The following is a 24,672-nucleotide window of genomic DNA, read 5'->3' on the forward strand; positions in this document are numbered from 1 at the left end:
CTTGTTCATTTTTCCCTTTGTGTGTGTTTGTGTGCGTGTGTGTGTGTGTGCATTTTTAAAGAGATTTAATCACAATGAGTCTGATTAATTTACTTTCCTCTCATCAAAATGCTATTTAGCAAGAGTTGGATATTTGATAGCCAGTTATCTATCCTTTTTCTTTATATGGGGAAATGCACATTTTGCCAAAATTAAATGGAAATCAAATATCAGGAATATGTGAGTAAGGTATGAGATTTAGTGAGTTTCAAAGCTATAAATAAATTACAGTTGTGGTCTGAAATTCATTCCTACTCCTTATTCTCTATACATTATGCCAGAAGTTTCACTCTAGATACTTATTGAGGGCAGAGCTGGATTAGACTCTAGAAAAATCAGGGACACTGGGTGGTCAAATGAACAGCTCCAGGTCATTTTTCATACATTAATTAAAAAAAATCAAAGAGACTTTGTCATGGCCTAGATACTGCTCTAAATACTTTACACATGTGAACTTGTTTAAGTTTCCTACCAGGTATGACGAAGGTCACATTATATAACCCATTTTACAGAGGAGGAAGTGTTAAGTAACTTGCTCTTGTCCATCTAGCTGTTAAGCGGCAGGGCTGAGTTTCAAACCCAGGCAGTGAGGTTTTCCCAAAAGAAGTGCTTGAGAAAACTATTAATATCCATTTAAAGGTCAATTTTAGATATGCATTTGTTTACTTTAAATAATATTTATATGCTAAGCATTTAATATTCCTAACATGATTTCTTATAGAAGAATCAAAGAAATTTTTCTACTAAATTATTCTGACCACGGCCCTTGTTTGGAAATAATCTGAAGCTTATCGTAGAGATTTTAGGATGTTATTCTTTTGGGAAATAACACATTGGAAAATTATATACCACACACAGTAAATTAGGCTTATGTCTTTTTCCTTAATAAATTGTTGTGCAATGTCATGAAGTTAGCTGCATGGGCACTTCTTTTGGGAAAGCCCCACTGCCTGGGTTTGAAACTCAGCTTTGCCACTTAACATCTACATGGCCATGAGCAAGTTACACTAATCTAATTCTTAAATTAGGTTAATGATGCCCACATGTGCTTCTTTAGTGACGGGATTACAATAGGAGCCTCATAGATTCTACTCAGCAGTGTGGAGGTGTTCATTTGACCTGAGGCAAGTTGAAAAGTGGTTAGTAATTCCAAAGAAAACAAGTAGCAAGGATTTAATAAATTCAGGACTCACGAGCCTTTTCTGGAGCTGCCTTTTCTTTGCATTGACACCTTCTCATGTGGTTGCGTATCATCAGCACAGTCTTTTACATTACTTCCCACAATTTCAAATGTGTAACAGACATTCCAGTGTACCCCAATTTGTGCCCATTTTAGGAATCTAGACAATTCTAGGGCGAGAATATGGAATTTGGATGATTTGAGGCCATGCACAACTACTTACTACCTGGTGCTTTTGGCCAAGTCATTCAACTTTGATAAACTATGGTTTACCATCTGCAAAATGGGGATAATAGGAGTAACTACATCATCACCTTTTTTGTGAATCAAAGGAGAAACCATAGGTAAAGAACCTCAAAATGATAAGCATGTAATACTATTTACATGAGGACATTTGCTTGAAGTGAAAATGTTTGCATGGAGCCACCAGGAGAAACATGGAGAAAATAGTCTGTGGTCTATTCTCTGAGTTGTGGACTGAATTCATGTCTAGACCCTAAAGGAAGACACCAGTTCCAGGAAGCAGTCTGTGAAAACACAAGGCTTACTCAGTGTTTTCTGGGGTAATATGTAGCATGACTTGGAGGACAGAAGAATTTCCTCATTGCTTTAAAACAGGGAGGGCAATAGGACGCCCAGAAACTCTTGGGAATCTCACGGCTGGGCAGTCAGGGAGCAGAGGGTAATCATGCCCTTGGTGTGGACATTGGCTTTTCTCACTGAGACAGAGGCTGTCGATCATAGGAAGCTTGCACCTTCCAGGGACTTTAAGTACCAAAAGGGAAATGTGGAGGAAGAAGGGAAGGAATGAAAATACATTAGTGTGAAGTACACAGAAGAATCTCCTCTGGGTTTTCTAGAAATAGCAAGTTGAAACCTTGAGGGAAGCAACCTGAAATCCTTTTTGTAAATGCACATACATGTGTACACATTTGACAGTGACCCTATTAATACCTACTTTGAGGCTTGTAAAGGAAACTTGGGTTATACTGGGTATTAATTTTGTCATTCTAACTACATTATAATGTCTTCAAATGGAAACCTATTTTATGAAAAGCCCAACACGTAGATAATTGATCATTATTTTCCCACTCTGTGCTTTGCATAATTAGTGATCCTAGAACCACCTCTGGACTTAGGTGAATCTCTCAGTGATATGCTATCATCTTTGGCTTTCTTAAGGCTGATTTTTCGTTGTGTATTTTGTACGCTTCTGATCAATTGTTAAGGAATAAATGTTTCAGGTTCTTCCTCAACCTCTCACCCTCAGCTTTCTAACCTGTTTCTTTATCATTTTGGTAGAGTTTCTTTTTGCTTTTATACAATCAAATAATGTTTTTTTTCTGTATTATATAATATGTAGTCTAACATAAATGTCTCTAATGTTGCATAAAAATTCTTGAACACAGAAATTTCCAAAACAAAAAAATGAATGTGTAAGGTTTGTATGGATAAATTCTATTTTAGTTTTTATTAGGCTAACATTAAAATAAAAATGTTGAAGTGAATGTATATAAAAATTCTTACATAAGTAATTTTTTTGGATTTTTTTTTTTCTATGTGAAAAATTATGATAGAACTTTTCAAATGCCTTGGCAAACGTTCCCTGGGGTGGAGGGGGAATATGACACAATTAGAAATAATTGTCTTCCAAGACTTTTTCTCTAAACACTGGGAAAAATTATAATATTATGAATTTTAAGTTCATAAATATATATATTACATATTTCGGTAATGTTATGACAATTGTATTATAGGATCACATATCGTCAAGAGAATTCAAAACCTGTTTTCCTTTGTTTGATTGTATATTTAAAACTCAATATTTTGCTGGGATTTCTCAGACCATAAAAATATGCTAAAACTCTTTCCCTACTGGAATGCCTCTGCTTAACCCATTTTTCTACATCCTTTCTTCTTGTATTTATAACTGGATCACACCAAACCAGAATATGCCCCACAACACGTCCAAGAAATATAGTGATAACAGAGGTTCACCCATATCTTTGTTACTTCCTTGGCCTTAGTTGTCGGTTGTGCCTGCTCCCCCTCCCCTTTGTTGGCAAATGATCAATTTGAGGTGTCTGTTTTACTTCTCACAAGCATATGTAAGCATTTATTTATGGGTTTTCGCTTAATGCATTCCATATTAGAAAAGGCCAAGAGTACAACATTTCTTTAAAAATTCAAATTTCTTGAGAAACAGGGAGGTGGTGAGGGGGAGGGAGTGTTAACTTGGCAGACTGTGTTTAAAATATTTTGCAAGAGGAGCCCCCTGAGGAGCTGTCCATTAAACTCCCACCATTTTGCTGTGAGTAGTGAATGTTTTTCCTGGCTCTGAATGTATGTGATTCTTAAATGTTCTCACAGGTTGAAACAAAAAGAAATAACTGAATGTATACTTGACTATTCATGACAAAATTGTCTCTATTTATTATAAAGAGAATTTGTTTCTTGCTTGGACTTCATGCTTTCTTTTATTTTTCTTAGAGAAAGCATAATATGTGGATAAGTTTTAACATTAGTCCTCTAAGAATATCAGAAGGAACATTACATTTATGCCACGAATTTTTTTTCTCTTGTCTGCATTTGCCTGATTTTGAAGTGCTATTCACAGTCGCAGGAAAGCAGTTATGTCTTTGAAAAGCACAAAATAAATTCTGTTCACTGAGTGGGTAATTGTTCAAGGTCATCCATTTATTGTCTTTGTCTTGATTGTTTGAATTAGTAGCTAATAATGGTGCTGAAATGTGAATGAATTATTAGCAATGGGGCATATTTTGGGGAGTGTCAGGAAATATTACAGGGCAATTAAGGTTATCCAATAGCAAAGCTGTGTTCCCAGCAGATGTCTTGTAATTACTGTGTTTAAGGAGTGTAAGGCTTAAACTAAGATTACAGCTTTTATATTGTCTGCCTTTAGAAGTCATATTTGGAATTTATTCAGTTTATTCTCCTGCCCTTTCCCTTTTGTTCTGATTCTGTCACTTACATTTTCATTTAAACATAGTCTTCTTATGAATTAAAATAAGCATCAGCAGATGGTATGCAGTATAGATGTTTATAAAATAGGAAAATGCTTGCAGAGACATTTAAAATGACTATTGATAAATAATTTACATTGATATTATTTGTTGCTCACTTTTTAATTTCTGGAATTCAAATATTTTAAAATCTCAAATAGTTTCACAGCCTGGCATTTATTAAAGTGTTGCCCCAATTTATTCATACTTACCAGGGTGGTAAAAATCATTCAAGAAATGTTGAGTTACATATAATCTGGGAGCTTCTAAGTTTTAAGAGCAACACTCATTGCAAAGTTAATTTCTTCTTTCAATATTGACCTGTCACAATTGTTGTTGTTTCATTAAGTTTATAAACGATATTAAAATAAGTGGAGTAAAAATTGTTATGTCTCTAATAATAAGTACTTTTGATTTGCAGATAGAGCGTTAGGAAACAGCACTGCATGCACTGTTCACATCTGCTGTGAGTATACTTGACACAGCTGCGGTGGAGAGATGCTTGAAAAACATACTGTAAAATACACTCGGTTTCCTCTTATTGACATATTTAGCAGAACAAGGCTAATTGGACTCTTCCAAGAAAGTACTCATGATCAAATCTGAAAGTTGATGTATTCAACCAACTCATAAATTATCAGAGGACAAAGAGAATGAGTGGATCGGGGTTGGAGGCGGGGGAACCTAGCAAAGTGTCCTTATTTGTAGATTGCTATCTCTCCTGAACTTTATAAAATTTTAAAAGAACTAAAAGAAAACAAATAAAGAATGAGCATTAAGGTAAAAAAAGTCAAGCATTAAAATCTATAGGTCTTTAGCTTATAATAATTAAAACTTTCTCAGTTTTATATTCTCCATAGAATTGAACAGATTATCTTGCTAACAATAATGCCACTATTAATAACACCTGTGAGATCTTGGATTTTCTTATTGTATTTAATTTCAACATATTTAGGAAATACTAGTTAGGGCTTTGCTAATAATTTTGAATAAATAATTTCAAACAAAAGTTTTCTCAAACTTTTGGAATAATTTTATGAGTCATTGGAAGCCTTAAAACAATTGGTTGCTGAGTCTTGAATTTCTCCTTATAAATGGCAAAGCATGAAAATATTTTATAGTTAGAACATTTTGGTCACTATCTTTGATAGACTCATTATGAATATTAACATTAAATAGGCATACATATTTATGCAATTTTAAAATACTTTGTTTAAAATTAAACAAGCAATTCTTGCACACTTACTCTTTGTATGCATTGTGATTCACAGAAGTATGCCTCTAAGTAAGACACAGATTCTCCTCTCAAGGAAAAAGGGAATTTTGTTTTGTGGACCAGATAGGTGTAAGGTACATACCGTGACCCAAAACAAAATGTTGCTAGTGTTATAATAAAAACACAATGCACAGTGGCAACACAGTGGCATTTCAGATATGTCAATGCAAGTGATTGGAGAAGTTTTCCTGGGACTTTTGTGTATGAAAAAATAGGAAATAAGTTAGGTCAAAGAGGGAAGAGCAAATGATAGGAACTCTGGATCAAGAAATGGACTTTGGGGACTTGGGGGAAAGGGTGGGAGGGGGTTGAGGGACAAAAGACTACACATCGGGTAGAGTGTACCCTGCTCAGGTGGTGGGTATACCAAAGTCTCAGAAATCACCACTAAAGAACTTATCCATTTAACCAAACACTACTTGTTCCCCAAAAACCTATTGAAATTAAAAAAAAGAGAAATGGATGGAAGTGTAAAGGGATTGTCTTATTTAGAGATGAGAAAATAATTTTTTATTGCTAGGATGTAGTTTTATAACATTGATTAATAAAGAAATAAACTCTAGTTAGGTTGGAGTTAGACAAGATAAGGACTTAAATGTCACACAGAGGAGTTTAACGTGATCAGTCAGTAGTTGCTTTGGGGTTTTGAACAAGAAAGTGAATGACCAGATCTGTGATTAGGAGATAATTTTGGAAGCTCTGTGAAAGATGGAATTAAAGGGAGAGATTGGTGATAGAAAAATCAGCAGGAACCTTATTGCAATAGCTCAGTTTAGTGACAAAAGAGTCCTAGAAACCAGTAATTGTGTATTTCACCATTTTTTGTATTTGCTCATTTTATCTTCTCTCTCCTTCTCTCTCCATTGCTGTCAATAACCCAAGAACAACAAGAAAAAAAAATCTCAAAACTAATATGTGTTTGCTTTTAAAATTCAATTAATAACTCAAAATAATGATAAAACTCTGGCACCCAGGGACAAAAGAGGGAGAGGGGACACTGAAGTGTAATTTAAACACAAATTTTGATATAATTTTATTGAAAGGAGGGAGTTAATAGAAATAAAAATTTCTACCAAAATAAAATAAAGATTCTTTCTTCAGCCTTCATATTACGAAATAATATGTATTACTGCTATCAATGACTTGTTTTTATGCAATATTAAAATTAGCACTTTTGTACCATGATACGAAATTCTCTCCACTCCTGTCTCCCTCCTGTCAATAAAATTTTGTCAGAATTTGTATTTAAATTACCACTTCAGTCTTCACCCCTCAACTTTTTAAAAGTTGTGTTATATTGTTCACTTCTGAACCAAGTCATTTACTAAGATTTGCACCCTTACCTAAATAACTCTTTGTTTGTCCTGGAGTTAATACTTGTCTCTTCTTTTTCATAAATTGCTACATTCCAAACAATAAAACACCTATGGAAATTGTTTTGTTTATGTCTGCTTATAGTCAGTCTCACCAGGTAACGTGTCATGAATTTATTGGTTCCTTTTTTGTTTCCTGAAAACATTCATTCCTTAGTTTTCATGCTCTCAATAGCCTTGGGGCTTCTAGAAGAATGGCTGATGTCTTAGGATTTCCCTTCAACAATATTCCAGGAATTCTTTTCAACCTCTCCTGTGTTGTAATCATTTTTCATTAATCCTATGTCTTGTTTATTTATTCCATTATTTTGGTGATGTATACCTTCCAACAGAAGGGTGTATCACAAATACATATTTTTAGATCTAACCTATCTGTAAGTTGCTTTACTTAATCTTTGTCTTCTGGTTAAATTTTTTAATGGAGCATAGAATTCTCGGTTAGAATTACTTTTCTTTCAGAAGTCTAAATGTTGTAACTCCCATATGTGATCTTCTTTATCTTTATAGAAGTTTTAGCATCAAATATTTATATGCATTGTATAATTTCAGAATGATATACTTTTGAATATGTTTTATTCATTTGTTATGTTGACTCTTCAGTGTGTGTTTTTCTTTATTTATTTAGCAAATATTATTAGATATTGTCAATATGCTAGATACTGTTCTAGATGTTAGGGGGAAAAAGCGATCTATATTCTTAAGTTCTTGGAAATTTCATTCAATTATTTCTTGTATTATTTTTAAGATTCAATGGCTGTGGGGTGTAAAGAGATCCTCAGAGAGAGTATAGAGTGGGAAGAAGACCTTGAAGACAACAATAAGAGGAAATGAAAATCATCAATTAGAGGTTGATAGAAAATATCAGGTAAGTAAGATGAGACTCATTAATTTTCTCAGACGCTCATCCAACCTCACTCTTGGGAGCCTGTGGTTTCTGTTGCACATGGCTCCTGCAGTTCATGGAAGTGAGCCACTTTTCTGTTGCTCCCTCCCTTGGGCAACAGCAGAGTGCCTGTAGTCACGGCATGCTCACTTGACCCCCTGACCCATCTCTAGCTCAACCCTAGGGATAGTGGCTAGTCTGTATATCTGTATTCCCAAATTTCTTAACATTATTTTACTGCTGGTTGCAAATCCCTCATTACTTCAAACCTCTGTTACAGTTAAAAAAATTATATAAACTTCTTTGTTCAAATTGATTGGATGCCAACTGATTCACTGGATAAGTAGAAATCAAACTATAAACATGTATAAAATTATTATACCCCCCAGATTATATTAATGTTAGTTATCTTTGGATATATTGTCATTATATTGCTTACCTGCATATTCTAAGTCCTTACAATAAAACTATATGTTTGTGATAAGAAAACTATCAACATACTTTTCTTAATCCCCAAATAAATTGTTTTTTATCCACCTATAGACAGTAAAGAATGACCTGCAATTACCTGCAATTACTCAGTATGATTTAATTTGACTCTTTGTGCCTTGTTCAAATACTGTGTGATGAACTTAGAGATAAATAACCAACAGAAAACCCAGAGTTTTGGTACTGTTTCCAGTAAAAATTCATGATCCAAGGTAATTTACTGATGCATTAATATTCACGGAACATTGCAAGAAATTATTTTCAGAAGTAAGGCAGGTACACAATAGAAGTGTTAGGGATTTCAGCTTTTCCGTTACATGGAATAATCTTCCTTGTCTAAAACTTTATTGGTTCCCACATCTAATATATACTTACAGAGATTGGAGGGAGGGTTATTTAAACCTTTTTGACATCTGAATTTGAATTTTAGTTGACATCGTATAAAAATCAGACATTGTATTGATCAGAAGTAATCTAATTGGAAAATGTCCATCATTTTAAAATTTGACTTCTCTTGATATTTGTTTATGTGTACCAGATCACAGGAATTCTGAAATGAAAATGCTCTTATTTCAATAGAGAACCTTAGGTAAGCTAGGTAGTTACATGAAAGACCAGTAGAAGGGCTAGGGAACACACAGGGAAACTAGAGTAGTTCTCTTAAAGTTTGATTTGAAGTATAAAGTGGTTTTTAAAACTTGAAATTTTCTTTCTCTCAGAAAATATATAACTTTCACCTTTAACCGGGCTCAAAGTTAACTTGCAGTTACAGCTTTGACATTAGTAAAATCCTGCACTACTACTATTTTAAAGCACTATTGCAAAACTTCATATATATCATATTCTATATTTTATTTTGAAATAAAATAGAAAACTTCATCATATGCATTTGATTGTTTCACTATTTCTTAAAATAATAGTTTCACAATAATTTTAAAGTATAACTGTAGTATGTTAGCAGTTAATCTTACTTTTCCTGGTTCAACCTAAAATTTCTGCCCTGGAAAAACAATTTAGCAGTTTTTTAATCAGTGTACTAGACGGTAGCCTCAGAATGAAGCAAAGGTGTGTTCTGGGAATAAAACACAATGCTTTAAGAATTGGAAATGTTACAAATGTTATACACAATTAAAATTATAAGACACAGAAAAAGGACTAAATCAATTTTGTTTAACATATCATTGTGTAATATTATGTATGAAATATATGGGCTTGGTGTGGAAAACCAGGTGGACAACTCAAGTTTATTTTATGAAGTATTGCCAAACATGAGCTGCTCTTGAGAATATTGGAACTCAGATTGGAAGCATTGCCATAGAGACTACACACTTGATAGGAACAGTTTTCTTTTCTTCTTTAAAATTTGATAAGTAATTTTGATATTTTCAACTTCATAGCATCAGAAAAGTCATTCAAAATATTCGTGAAGATATTAGAATTCCTTCTTCTGGAATAGGAATACATTTGTTTTATTTTCAGCCTTAAGTCACTCATTTTTAGTTATTGGTCTGATTTTTCCTAAATTTAGGATAATAATATCTTGTCTAATCTGTTGTCATAATAGAAAAGATCATTTTATGTACGATTTTGGTTAGCTTCTGGTTTGCTTTGTCAAATTTAGAAGCACTTGAACATCGTGGTTTCTAAATTTAGTCAAACCCTTTGAGCTTTAAGTTCGTTCCGTTTGGCGCTGGCTGAACATGAACTGCTGCTTTGAAAAAAAAAATTCTCTTGGCACTATCAGAATCTAGATGTGTGCACTGCACAGACCTCCTCTTATTTAAAAGAAATACATTCACTTTTATTTGAAAGTTGGGAGCTCCAAGAGGATAAATAATAAAATGAGAAACTTGAAAGAAATAGGTCATATTTTAAAACAGCTCTCAAGCAGAATTAGGCCTTTGGGTTTAGGGCATGATATTATTTAAAAGAGAGACAGAGAGATCCATTTTAGTTATTTTAAAATGTAGTGATTTAATTTTTCTCAGGAAGTTAAAACAAACTCTGTCCATTACATTGCCATTAGTCTGGTGTTACTAAGAAGGATCTTGTTGAAGTATTTTATTTTTCATTAAAGACAACTTATTTTCCACACTGTAAGGGATAATCAGAATATGCATCCCTCAAAGTCAGTGGGTTAATTTTCTTTTTCACACTTGTACAATAAGTTTAATATATAATGATAATTAAAATTAACATTTATGGCTGGACACGGTGGCACACGCCTGTAATCCCAGCACTTTGGGAGGCCAAGGTGGGTGGATCACCTGAGGTCAGGAGTCTAAGACCAGCTTGGCCAACATGGTAAAACCCCATCTCTACTAAAAATACAAAAATTAGCTGTGTATGATGACACCTGCCTGTAGTCTCAGCTACTCAAGATTGTGAGACAGGAGACTCGCTTAAACCTGGGAGGCAGATGTTGCAGTGAGCCAAGATTGCCTCATTGCACTCCAGCCTGGGTGACAGAGTGAGAGTCCATCTTAAAAAAAAAAAAAAAAAAGAAAGAAAGAAAAGAAAAAAAGGAAATAAAAGAAAGAAAATAACATTTACAAGGAGACACGTCAGGCAATGTCCTAAGCTTTTTACATGTAATAATTCATTGACTACAACTACCCTTTAAGATAGATACTACTATTATTCTCAATTTACAGATGACGAGGCTGAGGCTCCAATGGTGAACTAACTTTCTAAGTATTACACAGATAGTAACACAGGAAGTTGCACAGGAAAAGCCAGGGTCAGAACCAGAACCATCTGTTAACTCCTGAGAATATGCAGTATGTCAGTAGGCTGGATGAAATCTAAAAGCAACCATGTTCAGGGATCCAAGTTTCCCCCTCATTCTGTCCACATCAAACAAGTTAGCCTGGGTTTATGTAGCAAAGATTGTTTTTCTCAACTTGTGCACTCATTCTTTAGACACTTGTACAGAAAGCTTATGTGAAACCTGCCACACCTGATGTTCAAATTGTAACATAACACAAGGTTGTAAGATACTAGAGGTTTTCTAAAGGAATCTCGCTTGTCTCTTAAACTGAACATTCTGTCAACTTGCTTGAAACTTTCTGGGAAAACACACACACACACACACGCACCACACACACACACTTCACATGATTCTTTGTATTTCCAGTCTCAGCATGCTTTTCCTTCCTTGGTGGTTCAAGTCTAGGCTGGGCATTCCAAGTTTATGTGTTCATCCTCTAATATTCTCTAGGCTATTTCCCTGTATGCTTTGATGGCTTCTCCTGTAGGCCTCATGGGCAGTTAGTAAGCGCTGGTTGTAACTAAATGAATAAATAAAGGAACTGCTGTAACATAGAGAGCTGCTGCTCCTGAAAGATGACTCTTTAAGCACAAATAGGAGAGAATATTTTGTAGTCAGACTTCTGAAGGCAGATACATTTTTCCTTTTGTCTCAGAATAGCCGAAAATCTGGTTAGGGAAAGGCGCAGAGAAGTAATCTTTTCTCTATGCTTACTGCCCCCTTGTAAGATAAATTCGGAGTGGTGCCCTAAAGAATTGGGAGGATTAAACTGAAATGCCATCAAGATCCTATCTGAAAACAGTTTGGGATAACATCTCCAACTCTAATGAGCCTATCAACTGCCAGCAAACAAAACAGAACATTTAGATATATCTACTGTTTTACAGCAGGTTGGACCTTATGGGTAAAATTTCCTAAATCATACTTCCCTTTGTTATTTTAGTTTTAGTTTATTACTCTTAGGTTTCCTTTGTAAGGATGCTAGAGAGCCAAGAGACTCGTGAGCCCTGTGGAAAGAAATTGTTCAATACCAACCAGCCCTTCCCCATAAAGAGGTAGTCATTTTCCAATTTTTGTGTGTGTGTGTTTAAGACAATAAATGAATTTATTGTACCTTCTCATAGTGCAGCCATAATATTGGGTATTCAATAAATTTTGTACTGAATTGGATTGAATATTTTAGCTCTTACTTTAAAACATCTTTCTTACAGTAACAAACTGAGTGAAAAGTGCACAAATGGTCTCCATTTTATGTTGGATTATGCATGATATTTCCAGGAAGTAAAAAATGTAGGGAATTGCAAGGGTAATAATTTGTTTAGTGTTGGAGATAGAAATATCAACAAAATGATATACTCCAAGCTCATCCACTACTTAATGGTGGATAGTTGGTTTCTATTCTGTGTCTTTAAGTTATTGTCACTGCCCCGTCATAAATTATAGTGACATACACTATAGCTATTTCTTACATTCTTCTGTAGCCGAGTAAGCAGAATTACCAATTTCACATTTTCTGTGCAGTTCCCTGTAGATGGAATGTTTTTTTAAAAAAATGGGAGCTTGAATGAGAATAAAGGGTAGAAGGGCTATAACAACCCAAAATAAATAGATTTGTAAAACTCTGTCACCATGCACGCATTTTTCCATGTGCTCTGGTGTGTAAATTCTTTTTTCCCTGCAGAGATAGCTGACAGAGAGTATAAATGCTTACGTATCTTTAAAACAGCCACTATTCCAATAAAAGAAAAGAATAAAACTAAAATGTTAGTATATGACTGTAGCCAGAAAAATCAAGAAATCTGCCTCTCCATACTTCAGATTAGCTTGAAATTTTTTGTCTTCCTTTTCCCTGTTTGAGTTTTAATTTTCTTTTTTTAAACTGGAGCATATGAATTTTGCAAAAGTACTTATTATTAGCTCTTCTCCACAGGTTTTGTTTGTTTCTGAAAATTAGGTTTTCTTGGAAATTTGCTTTAGCGAGTAAACCATATTTAGAATATTATCTTGCTCAGAGAAGACACTCAAAATGTATTAAATAAATTAATTAATGTGTTTTACTTCATGTAAATGCACCTATTGGATTATACAGCTTTGAATAAGAAGATTTCAAAGAGAGATTGTAAAGAGAGGGATCACGTTTGAAATCCCTTTCAGCTCTAAGCTCCTTCTTTGCCATCCTTTTTGGGTCATCTTGTCTAAAACTTCAAAATTAGTATCTGAATGTAGCATGAAGCTACCCTAATCTCTACACAGCAAAAAGGAAAAATATAACTCATAGAATGTGATGAAAACTATTTGAAGTATATTAAAAATAAAAAAAAATTTGGCGGAATATACACAAAACCAAATAGTGTTTACCTGGAGGGGGTGTGATAGGAGAGTCTGGGCAGAATTTAGTTTCTTCTACTAGATTATAAGTTTTATACAGCAAAGTCATGTCAGTTTTGTTTTCTATTGCATGTTTAACTGCCAATATGGGGTTCAACCCATGATACATGTTCAAGAAATACTGATTAAATGATATTATATTCATTTTTCTTCTGTATAGGTTTTACAAAGAAAAAAATTTCTTTTCTAATCAGAAAAATAAGCAATAAAGTTTTTTAAACAACTATGCAATATAGCATATTACTGAACCTCTGTAAACATTTGTTGAGTGACTGAACCCAACCAAAGAGCATGAAGTTAGTCGTGCAGACTGCGAAATATGAGCCACTGTTCTTCAGTAGCATGAAAACCACACCTTTTTCATCAGGATAAAACTGAACACCTAACACAGGCATGCCCAGGTCACCTGTGTCATGGCTCTTCCCAGTGTTTCCCATCATTAGGCTGATGCTAAAGAGGCTAGAACTTCCCAGTGGGAGATTATTTGATATATCTCTACTCCACTTCAAATGTATCTCTAACTCCAAGTATTCACTTTCCGTCTTCTACAGACTTAGAGAAAGAAGTGTCATTTTCGATCTCAAAAGCTCATGTCTCCACTTGTGCCTGGGATCCAATCCCCATGGTCCTGATCCAGGGCCTGATTCCACCAAGTTGCCCTCTTGTTTCTGGAATACAGCTCCTTACCATGGCTGCTCCTATCCATTCCACAACTGTGCATGACTCATGTCTTCTAAGAATAAAAAAAATCAAACCTCCAGCACCCAAGGAGCTGATCAATTCACTGCCCCTTTAATAATTTCCCATCGCCTTTCCAAGGTAAATGATTCACTGAAAATCTGGGTGGCATTTGAAACCCGTGGGGAAGCTGGTGAGGTGGAATGGATAGGAGCCTACACACCAGCAAGATACCATCCAATAGGTTTGGCTGGACTTCTGCTCCTTGGCTACTGCTGCTGATTCCCACTCCCAGCTCTGACTGTTGCATTCGCCTCATGAAGCTCTTTGTTGTCTCCAGGGTGGACACAGTATTTAGCCTCGTCATTCCCCTGTTGTCTGTGACCAGTCATAACCTTCTCATGGCTGTTTTCACGACTGCATGACAGAGTTTTTTCAAGTTTTACATCACTATAAAATCAGACAAGGTTTTTTGTTTCCTGATCACCCACTTTCTCCTTAAATCTTACACTTCAATTTCTGCTTCTGTCATTTAATAAAACCTCTCTCACAAAGATATGATTAAGAAACTCTTACTTGCAAAACAATGATTTGCTTCAATGTCATTCTATTTCTCTTCTCTGGATTGTTTATTACTATAGGCTAGAGATCACAAACTGGCACCCTGTGGACCAAATCAAGATAGCAGTGGATTTTCCATAAGGACATTGTGTTTTAAAAAAAGTATTTCTTTTGAAGTCAGTTACACTATACGGGTCACATGTATTTCACTTTGCCTTTGTCCCATGTCTTCTTATTACTTTAGACTTGGATTGCTGTAGTATTTGCCTGACCACTCAAAAGATTCAACTTTGCCACTCTTAGATGATTCTCTGCTTTGAGCTACTACTCTACTCTTTCTTTGTTGTTTTCAACTACCTTTAGGATCACTCTTTCTGTTTCTTCTCTCTCAAGTTCTTCCAATTCTGCTTCCTCATCCCGTCTTTGAGATATAGATACTTTATAGAGATTTGCTCATAGTCTTTATTTTTTCTCGAACCACACTCACTTCCTTGGTAATTTTGCTCAATCTTATGCTCTCAATTGTCAGCTTTACCTAGTGACTTCCAAGAATCCACCTGTGTCCTCCTGACTGCCTGTGGGTTCTAGTGTGCATTGTACTACCTGCCTCCTCCTGACTGCCTGTGGGTTCTAGTGTGCATTGTACATCTTCAGCAAAAATTCTGAAAATCATTTAAATTTAGTATATATAAACTAATATTTTTCTTGTAGCCCTAAAACCTACTCTTTTCCAACATATCCTTCTGGTTATTAGTAACCTCCTAATTGACTAGATTAAAAATGTCAATTATTACTATTATCTCTCTCTAATGTCTCTTTATTGTCAAGTTCTATTTGTTGCCATCTATCATATTTCTTTATCCTGATTTCCACTTCCCTTATATGATGCTCATGAAAAATCAGCTTTTCTCTAATTTGATGGTGCTGCCAATAGAGTAATTTTTTTTTAATTACACAAAATATTGCACATCCAATATCCAGCATTTTCCTAGACATACTACTGTTACTCTTTTTCAATATATTGTCTTGGGCTCACCTTTCTTCCCCTTGATGAGTATCATGAAGTCTCTTTTTCCACACCTGAGTGTCTCACAGACCCACCTCTCCTTCTTACAGAGACATTCCCAAAGAACATCTTACATTACATGTGTGTATAAAAGGAAGCCTGTAATTTTGACCTAGTAAGGAACTAGTGACTTACTGATCACCCTTCCTTTTGTAATTCAGTTTAAGAAACAAAAGTTTAATTTTAAATTATAATTCTATAGTCAGATTTTCTACAATATTTATTTCATTCTTTCAACAAGTTAATATACTAACTTTTATTCCTAAACCAATTTTTTTCTTATTCATTTTATAACTCATTTCCAGATTAAACTTTCTGAAACCTAGTTCCATTAAGTTTCCTCTACTTTTCAAAAATATAACAATGGTTTCCTCTTCTGTATAAAATATAATGTTCAACTTCAGTGTAGGGCATTCAATTCTTTCCATAACCTGAACCCAAACTTTTTTTCCAACCTGATTGTCCCATGTACATGTGCCACACCCTTCAGCTAAACCAAAACTTTCACCTTCCACCCTATGGTGGTGGATAGGCTCTTCCATCATCCCCATCTCCTAACATTTATGGCCTTGAATAGTACTGTCCCCTGAGTATTACCATGACCTGTGATTTGCTTCTAACCAATAGGATACAGCAAACAAGACAGGAGGAACGTGATTACATGTTTATCATTACACAGAGAATAAGGTGTGATCATCTTGTGAAAGTTTATTTTTTCCTGGCTGTATTTAAAGAACTATACTGCCATGTTGTAGGCTGTGGCACTGTGACAAGGAACTTAGGGTGGTCTCTAGGAGCTGAGGATGTTCTCCAGTTGAACATCAACAGGACATTGAAATTCTGTGTCCTTCAACTGCAAGGAACTAAATTTTGCCAACACAAATGAATCTTTCTCCAGTTGAGTTTCAGATGAGACTGCACTTGCAGACAAATCCTTATTGCAATCTTGTTCACCCTAAACAGAGGACTCAGCTAAGCCCTTCCCAGATTCCAGATCCATAGAAATTTTAAGGTAACAAATGTGTGTTACATTAAACTGCAAATTAGTGATAATTTATTACTCTGCAATAGAAACTACTACTCACCTTTTGTTTTTGCATTATGTCTGAAAAGTCTTTCTCTATCTGATCATACATTTTAATGCTACCATATGTTATAACTCAATGCCAGTTACTCCAAGAAGTATCCTCATATCTTGGGAAGCGAAATATCCCATCTCTCAACTCCAACAGAACCTTACTGGATCTGCTTCTAAGAACATACTTCTTTTACATTTTTATTATGGGTGCTTATCTTCTCTTTTAGACCATAACCTTCTAAAATGCGGAATTTGTATTTGATTCATCTTTAATAACAAGTGATCCAACACATTGCTTTGAATATATTAATAGCTCAATAAATACTTTCACTAAAAATTTTACAAAATATTTGAGCCTAAATATTTCGGTGCTGGGAAGATTAAAATATATGCTTTCTGTTTTATACAATGACAAGCTTAGTGGGCAGTTGATCACACTAGTAAATATTGCAGAGAAGTAGACTCACACTTCTCATTATTTTTTCATAACCTGCTCAAACTCCTTTGCATTGTGAAATATAAGAAGTTTTCTAAAGGAATGATACAAATACATAGTATTAGAAAAAAATAGAAATTAATTTTATGTAAATGATAATAGTTTTCTAAAGGTTTCACAAGGGCCTTACTATTAAAATAAAGGAAAGCAGTTTAACTTTATTTCTCCATGGTCTACAATATTTGTCTTCTATTGATAATGAACATTCTATCTGCTACACTCATAACTATTGTCTGTATTGGGAGAATGATTTTGATTAACATACGTAAGAGCATAAAATACAAATTTAACCTTTTTCAGTTCTTCAAAAAAGTCTATAAAATAGTAAGTGAAATGAAAGTAATTTTCTATTAGCAGGAAGATAGTCTAAGGCTGTGTTTATGCTTTGCGGAACATCCATGTTGTATGTGAAAGGAAGCTGTACTTTATAAGAATTGCTGAATAGTAAAGAGAATTGGAATAATGTTTAATATTACATATGGTAATACCATTAAAATATAAGCAGATTTATACATGTTTTCTGCTAGGAATGTGTCTTCATGTACTAGTTCTGTCTACATTGAGAAGTCATGATTATTATATCCTTATTCTATACGAATTCGCTCATTTCCTAACAGCAGTAAGTGCCAGTGTATCAAAGATACAAGATTGTTCTGAAAACTGCTTAGGTGTAATGGAGACTCAGGACACTTTTCTAAATTTTCATTTATTCAAATATTATTTATTTACAGAACTATGGTTTTTAAAAAGAACATTTTAGATCTGTACTATATAACCCTGGTAGAACCAGTATCACACCAAGTGTGTTTGATAAACACCTCAAAATTGCTAAGAGTAAGATGAAAATGATCTTTTGTGATAAGAGTTTTAAAAATGGTAGTCTATCTCAAAATATCAAAATAAAAGAGGGAATAAAAGTTTCACAACAAATTAATGCTTTACTCCCTAATATGCTTCCTTTAAGTATAAAACATTCCATTTAGCATTCAGAAACTGCTATTGAATCAGTCTACATCAAAAACATATTCACTCACTACAATTTGTGTTGTCATTTTGGAATATTACCTCAAAGCATGAATCATAAAGCATGTGAAGTGCTATTGTCAAAAAAGTCATAACATACATTATTTAAAGGAACACATTAAATTCTACATTATTGTAAATATACTTTTCATAATGCTGTTTGCTAAAATACTTTTAAAAATCTTCAAATTTACTTTCAATGGCTTTTCATTGAATGGGAGATTTTTAAAGCATATACTCTCATTTTGTGCTTCTCTGCAAGGTGATAATTTCAAGATTATCATTATAATGAGTACATTCTTTAAAATTTAAATGTCTTAAATTCAATATGCCTATAATTTTCTGTGAATCTGCACATATAAGTATCCAAACATAATTCTTATGAATATAGATTTGATCTCCTTTCCCCCCACTTTCCTGCAGAACAGCTAGAGTAATCCATTTAAAATGAAACCCAGATTATGCCATTCTGCTACTTAAAACACTCCAGTATCTCTCCATAACACTTAGGATAAACCAAATTACTTGGCTGCTCAACACCCTACTTGATTGGTCCTTGCCTCAACCTCTCTAATGTCAATGCCTATCATTCTTCCTTAGTTCAGGGTGTGATATACCAGCTATACTGGTAACGTTCTGGCCCTTGAATGTCCTTGAATATCGGAAGATTTACCTCTGCATTATGGTCACAGCTGCCACCCCTTTATCTTCTTATGCTTATTTCCTTCTTGACACGCAAATCTTAGCTTAAATGTCACCATCTCAGAGAAGTCTTTGTAGGTCATCAACCCAAAAGTAGCTGCCATCTTCCAGGCATTGTCCATAATTTCACCCCTGCTGAATTTTCATCTGAGTTGTCATCCTTTGTGTATGTAGGTGTATATATATTTATTTTGGTTTGGTGTCAGCCACACCCAACCAAAAGTAAGCAGCATAGACCTAGTGCCTGGCATTTAGTAGATGTTTTGAAGGGATGAGTGGAACATTAAGATACAGAGGGCTTGCTGTATCTTAACTCCTAACTCTTAAATTTTGGCTTTTTCTCTCATTTGCTGTGACTTTAGGCAGTTATTCAAACTCTCTAAGCCTATTTCCTCATCAGAGAAATAAAATTGTTCATATCAGTTCATTCAAACTACTCTAAGCCTATTCCTCATCAGTAGAAATAAAATTGTCATATCTATTTCATGAGGATTTTTGAATAATAATGAGATACTATGTATTCAATATTTAACTTGTTGATTGATACACAAAAGTCAAAAATTGTTAGCTATTTAAACGCATATATGTGTGTGTATGCATATGTACACATATATACACATATGAAGAGAAAGCGAAAGAGTCTCATCTTCAATACAATACATTATATTTCTGAGGCTAATATTTTATGTCATTTGTGAATAATTTAAAACATAAAATAACACATGAGAAAAAATAAACTTTTGAATGATAAAAGAAACTTTAAAGGTTATATTTGGATTTAAAAATAATTTTCTCAACTTAATTGTTAGTAAGTTTTCTCCATAAAATGTGTCTGTATTTTCTTGCAAATGTAAAACAATCAATACAGAAGAGTATAAAGTTTCAAAAGTAATTCATGCCACCTTAATTTTACTATTATAGATTTCATCTTACACTGTCTATGTTTTATGAAGGCACATGATTCAAATGCTCCATTACTTCTATTATTCTATAGAGTACTGAAAATCAACGTATTTTTAGAAAGGAAGTGACTGGTGGGCTGATGATAAATGTTATTTAATGAAAGACAAATATTACTTCTTAAATGTTTTAAAATATAACTAATATGTGAGAATTGACGTTTTTATAAATATGGAGTTTTTTTCCTCCAGAAAATTTAATTATCTCATCTTTTTAAATTTATGCTGCTGTAAGGGCCTTCTGTTTTGCAACATTATTGGAAATACAGTCTCTAAATCTTATTTTTAAAGTTGGCTTTTAAATAGAAAAATCTGAAAATATGGGCTTTTAGAAAAAATTCTGGGGTTAGGGAAGAAAATTTATAAGAATGAATGAAGTTACAATATTCTAAGACAGAAAATGACAGGTTGTTGTCACTAATGTACAAGCTAGACCAATCTGTTTGGGTCAATGTGCGAATGTTGATTTAGGAAAGAGATATAGCAGGAAAGCAAAAGTTTTGTAAGCCAGAAAGCCACATGGCAGTCTGAACTTTTCAGAGGAGATGGGTGGGGCTTATGGATTCTTTGAAAAAGCAAAGTCATCACACTTTTAATATAGCATATAGGGCTTTCTTTAGTAAAAACATATCTTTCTCCTAAATCAGCGTTTAGACTTATAGTCAACTATAAAAAGAAAGGCTGACTACCAATTAACTGACTCTTTTATACCACCCAGGCCAGCTTCTCAGTTACATTTGTTATTTTAGAAAAATACATGTTAGACCGAAGAGGGAACCCACATGGGTTTTGGCATTCTTCTTTTCTCCTCAAATAAAACATGAAAAGCTTTATTGAAAAGAAGATCAAATGATGAACAAACTGGATTTGTTATAATTGTTAAGAATATCTAATAATTTTGTTTCTTCTCACAAAGTTTGAAAAACAGAGTTAATTCAGTACATACCACTTGAATTACAGTGAGATGCTTTAAAAGTGTCAAGTTAAATGAGTATACAAAACTGAGTTCTAAAATATAGATTTATTCAGATTAAAACTTGCATTCCAATGCTACATTAAAATATTAATTTATAGAATAAATACACAGAGTTTACTCACCCTATGCCAGGTAGTCTTCTAGGTGCTGAGACCCAAAACTGAACAAAAGAAAACCCAGCCATGGACAGGTTCTACACATGTTATATAAAACCTTCCATAAACATCTCTGTGCTCGGAATTGGAACTTTAAGGAACTTATTTACCAGTAAGGATCTATATAATTCAAATGAACTTCATTTACGTTTTTTACGTCTTTATTTCCATGTGTGCTGCAGGATGGAGAGGAAGTATTCTGTTGTGGCTACGCATGCATGCTCTGAAGCCAGGTGGCCTGCCACATTGCTTTCTATCCGTGCAACACTGGGCCCTCTCTGACCTTTGGTTTTCTCATCTATGAATGGAAGGTTATAATGATATCTACCTTCTAGATTGTTATAAGGAATAAATTATATAACACTTGTGCGGTATTTAGGCTAGAACTTACATTATAAACACTCAACAAATGTTCATTATTATTATTGCTAAAGCTGAGGGAATAGTTAGATAGCACCAGATTCTTATGTGTACTGCATAAGAGAAGGACCAGGAGGAAAAAAATCCATGTTGTTTGCATTCTCTTCTTAGAAAACAAGAAAGTGAAAGATGAATGGAAGGATTTTTGCTTGTAGTTCTAATATCTGGCATATTTTAATCAAAGAGGAGGACTACATGTCTCATTAAGTTTCTAGTATCATTTTCACCAAATTAAAATAAAAACACTGTTGGGCTTCAATTTTCAAAAGCTCAAACTATATATGTATAATTTCCACTTCTAACCATTTTATGATCCAACTCTTATGGTAATATTTGGGAAGAATCTTCCCTTTGGGGATCTCTTTCTCATTTGGCATCACCTTTATTACTATTCCTTAAAGAAAATGTACAGTTTGTTAATAATAATATTATGGAAAATGACTTTCGGTTAACTTTGGAAATAAACTTGAGTAGCAAGCATGAGAAATATTTCGGAGAGTTTTTCTTTTAAGTGGCAAGCTATTGTTCTATCATGGATATAGCCAAGGTTAAAGAAGTTCCATATGGCTTGAGCACTAGTAACACCACCAATAATTAAAGGCTGCCCCAATGTCTCTACTTAGCTATGACATCATAACCATAATTATTTTAGGACTGAAATGAACTATAGTTTTTCTCTAGTCTAACCCTATCATTTAACAGTTGAAGAAACTGAGGCTTAGTTAGATAAATTTGCTGACCCAAGACAACTTGGCAAGTTGGCAATGGAAAAGGGAATGCAATTCACATCTCTTGCCACCCAGAACAACATCCTTGCCCTTGACCACTTGGCGTCTTGCAATAATGGAAAAAGTATACATCTTGAGTATTTTGTTACCAACTACTTTTCCTTCATTTTCTCTGGAAAATATAACAATGAAGAATTATAATGTAAGTGAAGATAATGGGAATCTGGATTAATTTTTACTTTCAGTTCGTGTATATTCTGACCCATGTAAAATTCATTTTTTTCCTCCCCTTGAAAATCTGTTATATTTTCTCTTCCACTTAAAAGTTTTGACAAATAACAAATGAGTATCTCAGAAACATACATAATGACATGCTTTGTTTTCATGTTGTGTTTTTTATATCACTTCAAAATTTTTAAGTAAAATTTATAATTTATAAATTTAATAAAATTTATAATTTATGGTTAATATAGCAAGTACTATTTTCTTCCCATTATTCCTCTCAGGCACATGGAAATTGGGGATAGACTTTAAGTATGATTTTAAAAGTTAACATGAAGGTAAATAAGTTTATTTGACATAAACACGCTGTCTCATAGATTAGCTATAATAGAAGCTGTTCAATCTTTCTCTGTATATATGTGTATCCCTTAGTTAATTGTGTGTTCCAGATAAATCATTTTGGTTTTCTTCCCCATTTTTAATCTGCAGAGTTTTCTTCCCTAAGAACAAAAGTCAATAAGCATATTACATGCTATACATTGAACAACCAACTGAATGGATTGAGATAGTTTTATTTTAGCCTAACTCTTAAGCAGGAAAAGAGAATCAATGTCGCCTCTTCAGTCTGAATAGGTTAGCTTTATGTGTAGGCAAAAAGGCAATTGCAGTTATATTATCTGATTATTTGTAAGAATTAATTTAAATTAGTGCTCTAAATGGAGTCAGTGAACCCTCTTCCATTTCCCTTTCTGGTAAATAGAATGAAGACAAGATTATTTTCAGAATAACATTTAGAAAGGTCCAGGCTGACTCTTTGAGTAGGTAGATGATTTACTGGGCATCTGGGTGGAACGCAGAAGCACTGAACCAGAGGAGGGAGAAGTAACAAAAAAAAAAAGTATACATTTGCAAGATCTATTATTTGGCCCTTAACATAAATGAATGTTCTTTCTTCTTAGGTTTTCATGACACAGTCTCTTTGGGCATGCTTCAACTAGACATGTGTAAATAAGATTTGTTTTAACATATTCTCATTTCATGTTTGTATGTAGACACTGAGTACACTAGTTAAAATAACTTACTTTGCTGCCTTAAACATTTCATCAAGTCAGTTGGAGCTTCCACTCCATCAAGATGGAGAGTTTGCCCATGTTCGAGACCTGCTCTGTAATATTTCTTTATAATTTCAGCTATGACTTTGTTCATGCTGGTACAGAATTTAATGCTTACTATTTGACTACTGTTAAAACTTTGCAATTTTTAATAGCTTTTACCATTATATCATGGCCATCCATGTTTCTTGCATTTCTTTTAGCCTTAAATGCCACCTTTTTTGGTATTAACTTTGAGTTTTCTACTTTCTTTGTTTGCATTTTTTCTTATCCTTTTGTTCACTTCTTGACTCTCTAATTCTCCTTACCAATTGTTTTAAGTGTGACTGTGTAAACATTATGTACATTGGTGTTATGTTTACTGAATATGAGAGTCTACCTTTAATGGCAAAATTAATTCCATTCTCATTTAGAGTAGAGATCAGTATATCTCATGTTTATTACTGGCTTAAGTGTTTTATTTTTTTCTTTCTCTTGTTTTATTTGAACAAATTACTATTTATGTTACCTTTTCTTTTGTTTGTTTTTGTTTCAATTATGGTTTTCCATTCTGTTAATAGTTTTCCCTTTTCTTGCCCTTATTAGGTATCTACGACTCTACTATTATTTTAAGAAGATCAACTATGCTCCCAATTGGGATAGACTGTCTTACTCAGTCAACACTCACTTTTCTCTGATCTCTCTTATTCCTCAAAACAATAACAAAGGAAGATGAAAACCTTAGAAAGAATTATATTAGTTCTCTCCACTCTTTGCAAGATACCATTTCAATTTTAAGATTTTTTCTTTTTTTTTTAAAAAGACAGAGTCTTGTTCTGTCACCCAGACTGGAATGCAGTGGCACAATCATAGCTCACTTCATCCTTGAACTGCTAGGCTCAGGTGATTCTTCCACCTCAGCCTCCCACAGTCTTGGCATTACAGATGTGAGTTACTACACCTGGCTGCCTCAAGATTTATTTTTTATTTTCATTTTTTTGAGACAGAGTCTCGCTCTGTCACCAGGCTGGAGTGCAGTGGCTGTGATCTCGGCTCACTGCAAACTCTGCCTCCCGGGTTCAAGTGATTCTCCTGC

The 24,672-nt window shown here is 34.0% G+C and overlaps 2 long non-coding RNA genes across 2 annotated transcripts in view; one reads left to right on the top strand and one right to left on the bottom strand.

Annotated features, from left to right (window-relative positions):
• LOC108545050 (uncharacterized) overlaps positions 1 to 19,177 on the bottom strand; it is a 28,654-nt gene extending 9,477 nt beyond the window's left edge. The window contains exons 1-2 of the long non-coding RNA XR_001890021.1: positions 18,997 to 19,177; positions 8,639 to 8,813 (exon numbers count right to left, since the gene is read on the bottom strand). This is a non-coding gene — a long non-coding RNA (uncharacterized LOC108545050). The remainder of the gene's footprint in view (positions 1 to 8,638; positions 8,814 to 18,996) is intronic.
• LOC108545051 (uncharacterized) overlaps positions 16,416 to 24,672 on the top strand; it is a 57,259-nt gene continuing 49,002 nt past the window's right edge. The window contains exon 1 of the long non-coding RNA XR_001890022.1: positions 16,416 to 16,738. This is a non-coding gene — a long non-coding RNA (uncharacterized LOC108545051). The remainder of the gene's footprint in view (positions 16,739 to 24,672) is intronic.

The sequence above is a fragment of the Rhinopithecus bieti genome, unplaced genomic scaffold (genome assembly GCF_001698545.2).
Source record: "Rhinopithecus bieti isolate Rb0 unplaced genomic scaffold, ASM169854v2 scaffold_24392, whole genome shotgun sequence".
In the NCBI taxonomy this organism is placed as follows: Eukaryota; Metazoa; Chordata; class Mammalia; order Primates; family Cercopithecidae; genus Rhinopithecus; species Rhinopithecus bieti.